This window comes from Dendrobates tinctorius, unplaced genomic scaffold (assembly GCF_039654945.1).
Source record: "Dendrobates tinctorius isolate UK_male_01 unplaced genomic scaffold, ASM3965494v1 ptg000180l, whole genome shotgun sequence".
Taxonomy (NCBI): domain Eukaryota; kingdom Metazoa; phylum Chordata; class Amphibia; order Anura; family Dendrobatidae; genus Dendrobates; species Dendrobates tinctorius.
The window spans coordinates 1,523,879-1,537,360 of record NW_027361847.1 but is presented as its reverse complement, the minus strand read 5'-3'; positions in this window follow the sequence as shown (position 1 = coordinate 1,537,360).

Here is a 13,482-nt window from a genome sequence, read left to right as displayed (position 1 = left end):
TCAGAGAAGGAAAATCACCAGCACAGAATTAGGGAGTCGGCTGTCTTAAATCCAGTCGGAGACTCCTGATGTCCAATCACAGTTCTCCTCCTCAGGTGGCAGGTCTCTGCCATTTAGATCGACTTCATTACCTACTGTCACCACCAGAGGGAGCCCAGATGGAGAACTCACAACTCCTCTGTCAACACAGCCAGCTCCACCACCCTCACTAGATGCCAGAGGTAAATGTTACCTATCACTAACCTATCACTAACAACTGGTGTTTTCCCCTCAAGCTTTAAACATGCCTCCATCACACCTATCCTCAAAAAGCCCTCTCTTGACCCATCCTCTGTATCTAGCTATCGCCCTATATCACTTCTCCCATACGCCTCCAAGCTACTGGAACAACACGTCTACCTTGAACTGTCCTCCCATCTCTCTTCTTGCTCCCTCTTCGACCGCTTACAATCTGGCTTCCGGTCACACCACTCCACTGAAACTGCCCTTACTAAGGTCACCAATGACCTCTTAACTGCCAAGAGCAAGCGACACTACTCTGTCCTCCTCCTCCTGGACCTGTCGGCTGCCTTTGACACAGTGGACCATTCCCTATTATTACAGACCCTCTCATCCCTCGGCATCACAGACTTGGCCCTCTCCTGGATCTCATCATACCTAACAGACCGGACATTCAGCGTCTCCCACTCACACACCACCTCCTCACCTCGCCCCCTATCTGTCGGAGTCCCACAAGGTTCAGTCCTTGGGCCCCTGCTGTTCTCTATTTACACCTTTGGCCTGGGACAGCTCATAGAATCTCATGGCTTTCAGTATCATCTTTATGCTGATGACACACAGATCTACATCTCTGGACCAGATATCACCTCCCTACTAACCAGAATCCCTCAATGTCTGTCCACTATTTCATCCTTCTTCTCCACTAGATATCTGAAACTCAACATGGACAAAACAGAATTCATCATTTTTCCCCCATCTCACGTGACCCCCCCTACGAACCTATCAATTACAGTAAATGACTGCCCACTCTCCCCAGTCCCACAAGCTCGCTGCCTCGGAGTAATCCTTGACGCTGATCTCTCCTTCAAACCACATATCCAAACCCTTTCCACTTCCTGCCGACTTCAACTCAAAAATATTTCACGCATCCGTTCATTCCTCACCCAAGAATCTGCAAAAACCCTAGTCCATGCCCTCATCATCTCTCGCCTTGACTACTGCAACCTCGTGCTCTGTGGCCTCCCCTCAAACACTCTCGCACCCCTCCAATCTATTCTAAACTCTGCTGCCCGACTAATCCACCTGTCCCCCCGCTATTCCCCAGCTTCTCCCCTCTGTCAATCCCTTCACTGGCTCCCAATTGCCCAGAGACTCCATTACAAAACCCTAACCATGACATACAAAGCCATCCACAACTTGTCTCCTCCATACATCTGTGACCTCGTCTCCCGGTACTTTCCTGCACGCAACCTCCGATCCTCACAAGATCTCCTTCTCTACTCCCGTCTTATCTCCTCTTCCCACAATCGCATACAAGATTTCTCTCGCGCATCACCCCTACTCTGGAACTCTCTACCACAACATATCAGACTCTCACCTACCATCGAAACCTTCAAAAAGAGCCTGAAGACCCACCTCTTCCGACAAGCCTATAACATGCAGTAACCACCGATCGACCAAACCGCTGCACGACCAGCTCTACCCTCGCCTACTGTATTATCACCCATCCCTTGAAGATTGTGAGCCCTCGCGGGCAGGGTCCTCTCTCCTCCTGTACCAGTTATGACTTGTATTGTTTAAGATTATTGTACTTGTTTTTATGTATACCGCTCCTCACATGTAAAGCGCCATGGAATAAATGGCGCTAGAACAATAAATAATAATAATAATAATAATGTTATGAATGAGTCACCGAGAAGGAAAAAACAAAAAGCAAGCTAAGCCCAGAAAAACCGGAGAGGTTGGTAACTAGCAGATTGCAGACACCTGATCCTATCCACAACAACTAGCAGCAGCTGTGGCGCGTGCCTACGGTGGTCCTAGACGCCTCGTCACGGCCGGAAAACTAAATAAGCCTACAGAAAGAAAGGGAAAATCTAAACTGCCCCAGAGCAGACCCCAAAGCAATAGACAGCCCCCAACATGTATTGTCGGTGAAACAAGATGAAAACACTGACACAGGTAGAAAGATAGGCTGAGCAAACGATGGGGCCCTCGCTAACTAGAAAGGACAGGAAAGAAAAACTGCTGTCTGCAATCACGCAAAAAACCCTGCCAAAAAGAATGTCCAACATGTCTGATAGAAAAAGGCCCTGAAGTCGCTAGACTTCAAATCACTATATCAGCACTCAGGTATATTCTGAAGACAGAGCAAAAGAGATCAACTGATCAGAGACAAAATGGGGATTCAGCCCAGTCCCAGCCAGGGCTGGCTGAACACAAAAACTAAGTAAACCAGACAAAAAGTCATATGAACAATAGCAGAGAAAACTTAGCTTTAGGAAGGCAGGAACCAAACTGGAAACCAGGAGCCACAGTCAGGAAAAATCACCAGCAAGAGCGTGCCTACGGTGGTCCTAGACGCCTCGTCACGGCCAGAAAACTAAATAAGCCTAAAGAAAGAAAGGGAAAATTTAAACTGCCCCAGAGCAGACCCCAAAGCAATAGACAGCCCCCAACATGTATTGTCGGTGAAAACAGATGAAAACACAAACACAGACAGAAAGACAGGCAGAGCAAACGATGGGGCCCAACTAACTAGATAGGAAAGGACAGAAAAGATGCTGGCTGTAATCCGCAAAAACCCTACCAAAAATGTCCCAACACGTCTGATAGGAAAAACGGCCCTGAAGTCACTAGACTTCAAAATCCCTATATCAGCACTCCGATATATTCTGAAGACAGAGCAAAAGAGATTTAACCGATCAGGGACAAAAATGGAAATTCAGCAGAGCCCCAGCCGGGGCTGGCAGAACACAAAACTATGCAAATCAGAAAAAATCTCATGGAACAATAACAGAGCAAAACTTAGCTTTAGAAGACAGGAACTGAACTGGAGGCCAGAGCTCAAAGCAGAGAAATCACCAGCAACCCTACAAGGCGTCGGCTGCCTTATATCCACTCAGAGATTCCGGATGTCCAATCGCAATCCACCTGTTTAGGTGACAGGTGTCTCCCATCCAAATCAGTTTCACCACCTCCTTTCACCAGCAGAGGGAGTTCATCGGACATCAAAGGTGAACAAGAAAATGAGCTCACAACAGTACCTCCCCCTTGAGGAGGGGTCACCAACCCTTATCCACGCCACCAGGAAGATCAGGATGGGCCTGATGAAAAGCACAAACCAATCTTTCGGCATGAATATCAGATGCAGAGACCCAAGAATTATCCTCCTGGCCATAACCCTTCCACTTAACCACACACTGGAGTCTCCGTCTAGCCAGACGAGAATCCAGTATCTTCTCAACCTCATATTCCACATTACCTTCAACCAATACAGAGTCAGGAGGTGCCACCACAGGAACTACTGGCTCAACAAACCTCTTTAACAGAGACTTATGAAACACGTTATAGATCTTAAATGTAACAGGAAGAGCCAATCGAAAAGAGACCGGATTAAGAATCTCCAAAATCTTGTAAGGTCCAATAAATCTAGGTTTAAACTTTGGAGAAGCCACCTTCATAGAGATATTCTTTGATGACAACCAAACCATATCACCCACCTTAAACCGGGGACCAATGGTCCTATGCCGGTTGGAAAACCACTGGGCCTTTTCCTGGGAGAGAGACAACTTATCCACCACTTGGTCCCAAATCTGGTGCATTCTCTCCACCACAGTGTCAACACCTGGGCAGGCAGAAGACTCCACCTGCCCTGAAGAGAATTGAGGATGAAATCCAAAGTTACAAAAAAAAGGTGACATCAAAGTGGCAGAACTAGCTCTATTATTTAAAGCAAATTCGGCCAAGGGCAAAAATGAGACCCAATCATCCTGATCAGCAGAGATAAAACATCTCAAATAAGACTCCAAAGTCAGGTTTGTTCTCTCCGTCTGCCCATTGGTCTGAGGGTGAAACGCAGAGGAGAAGGACAACTGAATTCCCAGCTTGGAACAAGTCCTCCAAAATCTAGAGACAAACTGAACTCCTCTGTCAGATACAATGCTCTCAGGAATCCCATGCAAGCGAACCACCTGTTGCAAAAACAAGGGCACCAACTCTGAGGAAGATGGCAACTTAGGGAGTGGTACAAGATGGACCATCTTAGAGAATCTATCACAAATCATCCAGATAACAGTCATTCTCTGAGAGACAGGCAGATCAGAAATAAAATCCATTGAAATATGGGTCCATGGCCTCCTGGGCAACGGCAAAGAGATCAACAACCCACTAGAGCAAGAACAAGGTTTAGACCGGGAGCAAGTCCCACAGGACTGCACAAAATTCCTGACATCACGAGATAAGGCGGGCCACCAAAAAGACCGACTCACCAAATCTCTAGTACCAAAAGTACCTGGATGGCTAGCCAATGCGGAGCAATGAACTTCAGACATTACTCTCTTCCTCCACTGGTCAGGAACATACAATTTTCCAATGGGACAAGATGGTAGCAGGCTTGGTCACAATAGGAGAATCAGCAAAGAAACTCCTAGAGAGGGCGTCTGCCTTGACATTCTTAGTGCCCGGAAGAAAAGAGACCACAAAATCAAATCAGGTGAAAAACAAGGCCCACCTAGCCTGTCTAGGATTCAAGCGTTTGGCCGACTCAAGGTAAATCAAATTCTTGTGGTCAGTGAGGACCACGACTTGATATCTAGCTCCCTCCAACCAATGTCTCCACTCCTCAAATGCCCATTTCATGGCTAACAGTTCCCGATTCCCCACATCATAGTTACGTTCAGATGGGGAGAACTTTCGGGAAAAGAAAGCACAGGGATTCGTTTTAGATGTTACCGGATCTTTTTGGGACAAAATAGCTCCTGCACCAATCTCAGAAGCGTCCACCTCTACCTGAAACAGGAGTGAGACATCAGATTGTCGCAAAACCAGAGCAGAAGTGAACCTCCGCTTCAGCTCCTGAAAGGAAGAAACAGCCTCTGGAGACCAATTCAGCACATCAGCACCCTTCTTAGTCAAATCAGTCAATGGTTTGGCAATACCAGAAAAATTAGCTATACATTTACAATAAAAATTAGCAAAACCCAAAAACTTCTAGTGGGCCTTCAAAGAAGTGGTCTGAACCCAATCATAAATGGCCTGTACCTTGGCCGGGTCCATTTCAATAGTTGATGGAGACAAAATAAATCCCAAAAATGAAATCCTCTGTACACCAAAAAGGCATTTCGACCCCTTAACATACAGGGAATTCTCCCTCAAAATCCGGAACACAGTCCGAACATGTTCCACATGAGAGTCCCAATCCCTGGAAAAGATCAAAATATCATCCAGATAGATGATAAAAAATTTATCCACAAAGTCCGGAAAATATCATTCATGAAGCACTGGAAGATAGAAGGGGCATTAGTGAGCCCAAAAGGCATCACCAGGTACTCAAAATGTCCCTCCGGAGTATTAAACGCCGTCTTCCATTCATCCCCATGCTTAATGCGAATAAGATTATATGCCCCCCTGAAGGCCAAGCTTGGTAAACCAGAAAGCACCTTTAACTCTGGAGAATAGATCAGAAATCAGGGGTAACGGATACTGATATTTAACAGTAATTTTGTTGAGGGAACGATAGTCAATACAAGGCCTTAATGAACCATCTTTCTTGGCCACGAAAGAAACCCAGCACCCAAGGGTGAAGAGGATGGTCTAATATGACCCTTCTCCAACGACTCCTTAATATAAGATCGCATAGCCTCGTGCTCGGGTATAGATAAATTGAAAAGTCGACCCTTGGGAAATTTACACCCAGGGCTCAGCTCAATTGCACAGTCATAACTCCTATGAGGAGGCAAAGACGCAGACTTACTCTCACTAAAAACATCATAAAAGTCAGCCAAATAGTCAGGAACATCATGCGACTGGGGATAGGTGGAGAAAACAGGAGTGTCACTAAGAGCACACTGACAACCCCAACTCACCACAGACACAGATTTCCAATCCAAAACTGGATTATGGATTTGCAACCAGGGAAACCCCAGAACAATGGTATCATGCAAATTATGCAACACCAAAAATCTGCAATTTTCTTGATGGTCTGGGGCGACCCGCATCACCACCTGGGTCCAAAACTGAGGTTTATTCTTCGCCAAAGGAGTAGCATCAATACCCCTCAAAGGGATAGGCGTCTGCAGAGGTGTCATAACTGCCAGAAGAAACTTAGGGTGTACACCACCCACAGCAAATGTTTGTGCAAAACGTTTCTCGTTTAAGGAAGACAGAAATATTATGAGACGCATCTCCACAGAAAAAACACAGCTTATTACGCCTTCTAAAACTGATGTTGCGCCCTAGAAAAAACTCTATCACATTGCATAGGTTCAGACATTTGTTCAACAGGTGGCAACATTTCTCGTGTAATTTTACGTTCACGTAAACGCCGATCAACCTGAACGGCTAATGACAGAGAATCGTCAAGACCAGAGGGAACAGGAAATCCCACCATAGTATCTTTTACGGTTCCTGACAAACCCTTCCGAAAGAGAGCTGCCAAGGCACCATCATTCCAGGTAGTAAAGACAGCCCACTTTTGGAATTTTTGACAGTACAACTCTGCAGAATCCTGACCCTGGCTCAATGACAACAGGGCTTTTTCAGCTTGATCAATAGCATTACGTTCATCATACGACAACCCCAAGGCTTGAAAAAAATGCGTCCACATTAGTTAGAATAGGATTCTCAGGTGTCAAAGAAAACGCCCATTCCTGGGGATCGCCGCGCAGCAAAGAGATGACAATTTTAACCTGCTGCGCAGAGCTCCCTGATGAGCTAGGCTTCAAGGCAAGAAGTAATTTACAATTATTCTTAAAATTCAAAAATTTAGACCGATCCCCAAAAAACACATCAGGAGTAGGGATCTTTGGTTCAGCAGCATGTGAATGAGCAAGATAGGCGGAATTCCCCGCACTTCAGCAGCGAGCTGCTCCACACGATCAGACAATTGCTTAATCTCCATTAAGAAAAAATTCCTCCTACGGCCCCAGAGAAAAAGAGGAAAAAATATACATTAAAAAAAAACAAAATTCTGACTTTTTTTTTTTTTTTTACAATTCCTACCTGCTATTGAGTGTACCCTAGAATCTGCGGTATGGCTGGTGATTCTGTTATGAATGAGTCACCGGAGGAGGAAAAAACAAAAATGCAAGCTAAGTCCAGAAAACCGGAGAGGTTGGTAGCTAGCGGATTGCAGACCCCTGATCCTATTCACAACAACTAACAGTAGCCACGAAGCGCTCCTACGGTGGTCCTAGACGCCGCTTCACAGCCGGAGAACTAAATACGCCTAAAGAAAGGGGAAATCTAAACTGCCCCAGAGCAGACCCCAAAGCAATAGACAGCCCCCAACATGTATTGTCGGTGAAAACAGATGAAAACACAAACACAGACAGAAAGACAGGCAGAGCAAACGATGGGGCCCAACTAACTAGATAGGAAAGGACAGAAAAGATGCTGGCTGCAATCCGCAAAAACCCTACCAAAAATGTCCCAACACGTCTGATAGGAAAAACGGCCCTGAAGTCACTAGACTTCAAAACCCCTATATCAGCACTCCGATATATTCTGAAGACAGAGCAAAAGAGATTTAACCGATCAGGGACAAAAATGGAAATTCAGCAGAGCCCAAGCCGGGGCTGTCAGAACACAAAACTAAGCAAATCAGACAACATCTCATGGAACAATAACAGAGCAAAACTTAGCTTTAGAAGACAGGAACTGAGCTGGAGGCCAGAGATCAGAGCAGAGAAATCACCAGCAACCCTACAGGGCGTCGGCTGCCTTATATCCACTCAGAGATTCCGGATGTCCAATCGCAATCCACCTGTTCAGGTGACAGGTTTCTCCCATCCAAATCAGTTTCACCACCTCCTTTCACCAGCAGAGGGAGTTCATCGGACATCAAAGGTGAACGAGAAAATGAGCTCACAACAGTATTGTCGGTGAAACAAGATGAAAACACAGGTAGAAAGATAGGCTGAGCAAACGATGGGGCCCTCGCTAACTAGAAAGGACAGGAAAGAAAAGCTGCTGTCTGCAATCACGCAAAAAACCCTGCCAAAAAGAATGTCCAACACGTCTGATAGAAAAAGGCCCTGAAGTCGCTAGACTTCAAATCACTATATCAGCACTCAGGTATATTCTGAAGACAGAGCAAAAGAGATCAACTGATCAGAGACAAAATGGAGATTCAGCCCAGTCCCAGCCAGGGCTGGCTGAACACAAAAACTAAGTAAACCAGACAAAAACTCATATGAACAATAGCAGAGAAAACTTAGCTTTAGGAAGGCAGGAACCAAACTGGAAACCAGGAGCCACAGACAGGAAAAATCACCAGCAAGAAACTAGGGAGTCGGCTGCCTTAAATCCAATCAGAAATTCCTGATGTCCAATCGCAGTCCTCTTCCTCAGGTGGCCGGTCTCTGCCATTTAGATCAGCTTCATTATCTCCCTTCACCAACAGAGGGAGTCCAGATAGAGAACTCACTACTCCTCTGTCAGCACAGCCAGCTCCATAACCCTCACCAGAAGCCAGAGGCAAACCCGCAAATGAGCTCACAACAGGTAAACCAGAAAATGAGTTCACAACACCCTGGCCTTGCGCTGACGTCAGAAAGGTGATGCGAGTTCATTGACTGTGAACTCGCAGGACCTTTCTGACGGCACTGTGAGAACTTTTTCACACTCGCGGTGCCATCATACAGATAATAGGTGTTCACAGGGAGACACGGAGCAGATGCTGCTCAATGTCTCTGCTGGATGGCAGGCTGTATGGTCACATCATGCAATCAAGCAGCCTGCCATATAGATGTAGCAGAGCTAGAGCCGTCATGGGACAAATGGATTATCATCTCTGCGGAAAGGTAAGGAATATTGTTCTTTTAACTCTTTTGCAGGAGACAATGGCATCTGTGGAATGAGTGTTGCAGTGAGTATGGTTTAATTAAGATTTAATGAAGGAGTCTGGTCATTCTTTCAATTAAAGGACATTATTCAGGATGTCTGTGTTTTTATACTATATGACTATGGGGTTAGTAATGGGGGTGTCTTATTGACGCCTCTCCATTAGTAACCTCTGGGCTTGATGTCACCTGACAATACAAAGGTGACATCAACCCACCAACTATCAACCCACTTGCCGCTACAAAGCAAGTGGGAAGAGCGAGGCTAAGTGCCAGAATTGGTGCATCTTATAGATGCGCCTTTTCTGGGGCAGCTGAGAGCTGCTGTTTTTAGCGTGGGGTGGGGGGCAGTATCGATGTCCCCTTCCTAGGCTATTAACATTAGCCCAAAGCTGTCTGCCTAGCCTTTGCTGGTTATTAATCACAGGGGGACCCATCTTCATTTTTTTTGTGGTGTCCTCCATTTTAATAGCCACTGTGAGCTGATGTTAATAGCCTGGGAAACTCCAAGGGTATTACCCACTTCGCTGGCTATAAACATCGTCCCCCAGCCGACTTTCCCTCTGCAGGTTAAGAAAACTGCGTCGTAGCTCAAGTCATTTTTTTTTCCAGAAAAGTAATCTTTTAATAATTAAATACATGTACAGTAAGCTGGACACGCACTGTACTAAGTGTATATGTCCCTGATTATCTATATATCTACCTATTCTATTTATATTTACTGTATGTAACCCATCTATTCTATGCTGTCTGCTCCTATTGTGATATTACGGTACATGGCTGCTGAATTGACGGCTATTCTTCTATCTATGTAATATATATACAGTTGTGTCCAAAAGTATTGACACCCCTGCAATTCTGTCAGATAATCCCCAGTTTCTTCCTGAAAATGATTGCAAACACAAATTCTTTGGTATTATTATCTTCATTGAATTTGTCTTAAATGAAAAAACACAAAAGAGAATGAAGCAAAAAGCAAAACATTGATCATTTCACACAAAACTCCAAAAATGGGCCAGACAAAAGTATTGGCACCCTCAGCCTAATACTTGGTTGCACAACCTTTAGCCAAAATAACTGCGACCAACCGCTTCCGGTAACCATCAATGAGTTTCTTACAAAGCTCTGCTGGAATTTTAGACAATTCTTCTTTGGTAAACTGCTCCAGGTCCCTGATATTTGAAGGGTGCCTTCTCCAAACTGCCATTTTTAGATCTCTCCACAGGTGCACTATGGGATTCAGGTCTGGACTCATTGCTGGCCACCTTAGAAGTCTCCAGTGCTTTCTCTCAAACCATTTTTTAGAGCTTTTTGAAGTGTGTTTTGGGTCATTGTCCTGCTGGAAGACCCATGACCTCTGAGGGAGACCCAGCTTTCTCACACTGGGCCCTACATTATGCTGCAAAATTTGTTGGTAGTCTTCAGACTTCATAATGCCATGCACACGGTCAATCAGTCCAGTGCCAGAGGCAGCAAAGCAACCCCAAAACATCAGGGAACCTCCGCCATGTTTGACTGTAGGGACCGTCTTCTTTTCTTTGAATGCCTCTTTTTTTTCTCCTGTAAACTCTATGTTGATGCCTTTGCCCAAAAAGCTCTACTTTTGTCTCATCTGACCAGAGAACATTCTTCCAAAACGTTTTAGGCTTTTTCAGGTAAGTTTTGGCAAACTCCAGCCTGGCTTTTTATGTCTCGGGGTAAGAAGTGGGGTCTTCCTGGGTCTCCTACCATACAGTCCCTTATCATTTAGACGCCGACGGATAGTACGGGTTGACACTGTTGTACCCTCGGACTGCAGGGTAGCTTGAACTTGTTTGGATGTTACTCGAGGTTCTTTATCCAACATCCGCACAATCTTGTGTTGAAATCTCTTGTCAATTTTTCTTTTCCGTCCACATCTAGGGAGGTTAGCCACAGTGCCATGGGCTTTACACTTATTGATGACACTGCGCACGGTAGACGCAGGAACATTCAGGTCTTTGGAGATGGACTTGTAGCCTTGAGATTGCTCATGCTTCCTCACAATTTGGTTTCTCAAGTCCTCAGACAGTTCTTTGGTCTTCTTTCTTTTCTCCATGCTCAATGTGGTACACACAAGGACACGGGGCAGAGGTGGAGTCAACTTTAGTCCATGTCAACTGGCTGCAAGTGTGATTTAGTTATTGCCAACACCTGTTAGGTGCCACAGGTAAGTTACAGGTGCTGTTAATTACACAAATTAGAGAAGCATCACATGATTTTTCGAACAGTGCCAATACTTTTGTCCACCCTCTTTTTTATGTTTGGTGTGGAATTATATCCAATTTTGCTTTAGGACAATGTTTTGGTTTTTTTTTGTGTTTTTTCATTTAAGACAAATTAAATGAAGATAATAATAACAAAGAATTTGTGTTTGCAATCATTTTCAGGAAGAAACTGAGTATTATCTGACAGAATTGCAGGGGTGTCAATACTTTTGACCACAACTGTACATATATGTGTGTTTGTCACTGACATCTATATTTCTATCTATTCTATGTGTATATATCTATTCTATTCTAACCTGTCACGCTGTGATTTTACTGTACAAAGTTGCTGAATTGCATGCTTTTCATTTACAGTATATCTAATATATATATCGTATATACTCGAGTATAAGCCGATCCGAGTATAAGCCGACCCCCCCTATTTTTGCCACAAAAAACTGGGAAAACTTATTGACTCGAGTATAAGCCGAGGGTGCACAGTGAGTGGCCTGTTATCTGCAGTGTGTGGCCCCAGTTATGATGCACAGTGAGTGGCCCCAGCTTTTCTGCACAGTGAGTGGCCCCAGTTATCTGCACAGTGAGTGGCCCCAGTTATCTGCACAGTGAGTGGCCCCAGTTATGCACAGTGAGTGGCCCCAGCTTTGCTGCACAGTGAGTGGCCCCAGCTTTTCTGCACAGTGAGTGGCCCCAGTTAGGATGCACAGTGAGTGGCCCCAGTTATCTGCACAGTGAGTGGCCCCAGTTATCTGCACAGTGAGTGGCCCCAGCTTTTCTGCACAGTGAGTGGCCCCAGCTTTTCTGCACAGTGAGTGGCCCCAGCTTTTCTGCACAGTGAGTGGCCCCATCATGTTGCTGCTGCCGCTGCCTCCCTTACAAAAAAAACCCCAAAAACCTGTATAGTCACCTCAGTCGCTGCCCCCTGTTCATCAGCGTTGCGCTCTGCAGTGACTGTGCAGGCAGAGAGCGATAGCGCCCTCTGACCTGATTGTCACTGCAGAAGACGCAAGACAGCAGAGCGCAGGGACAGGTGAATATGCCTCCCAACCCCCCGCGTTCATACTCACCGGGTCCTGGCGCTTGTCTCTGCAGCTCCCCTGCTTGTTGTTCCATGTTGCCGGCGCTGCTCTCTTCCTGGTTCAGCGGTCACGTGGTACCCGCTCATTAAATATGCGCATATTTAATGAGCGGGTACCATTTGACAGCTGAAGCAGGAAGAGAGCAGCGCTGACAACATAGAACAAGCAGGGGAGCTGCAGAGAAGGGTGAGTATGATCTGACACCCCCCGCTCCCCCGCCGATCCCCCCGGTATATGAATCGTGTATAAGCCGAGAGGGGGACACACGAGTATATACGGTATGTGTTTTGAAGAATAATTCCTTTGAAAACGATGTGTAAAAGACTTAGAAAATTTCTCTATTTAAAAGCTCATGTTAAAATCGCACTGCAATCGGATGTAAATCAGATGCTAGGTGGGAAAAATCGGATTGTACCCACATGACACTCATCTGTTTTTTTTGTCCTGATATTGGAACTTTTTTTCACACATATGGATATGAGCTCTAAGGCTGTGTATTTATCCTCAGGACTCCTCACTCTACAGCTGTTCAATCAACCTAGCACTGAACATGGCCGATTAACCACTTCTTGTTCTGGGGCATTTTCCTAGGTTGATATCACTGAAGCTAATACACACATGGCTCCTCTCCATCATATACCTCTGATATAGAAGGGTTAATGATTTGCCTTTAAATGCCCTAACTGCCTTTAATTCTCCATTTGCCTTTCATTTATTCTTATGACACTGCAGTTTTGCCTGTCTCCTCTTCAAGGGAAAAATGCTTCTTATAATATATGTTCTCAATAGTCAGCCACAACGTGTTCTGGATACATTGTAAACATGGTATGTCCCTGAAGGTGATGTTGGAGGCCACATGAGCTCCGTAGAATTTCATATTGTTGTAAATGGTATAAAAGATTGCCTTGTATTTCATTACGTCAGATAAAGTGATTTGACCACGGCCCGTGTGTGTTCAGTCTCTTTGTCTCCAAGCTCTTGTAAATTAAGGGCGAAAACTCCTAATCTGGACTCACTGGTGATCTGGCATATCTGACTCTGGGTCAGAATCAAAAGCAGCTACAACACCCCCACAAAGCTCCTGTTATATTACCCCCC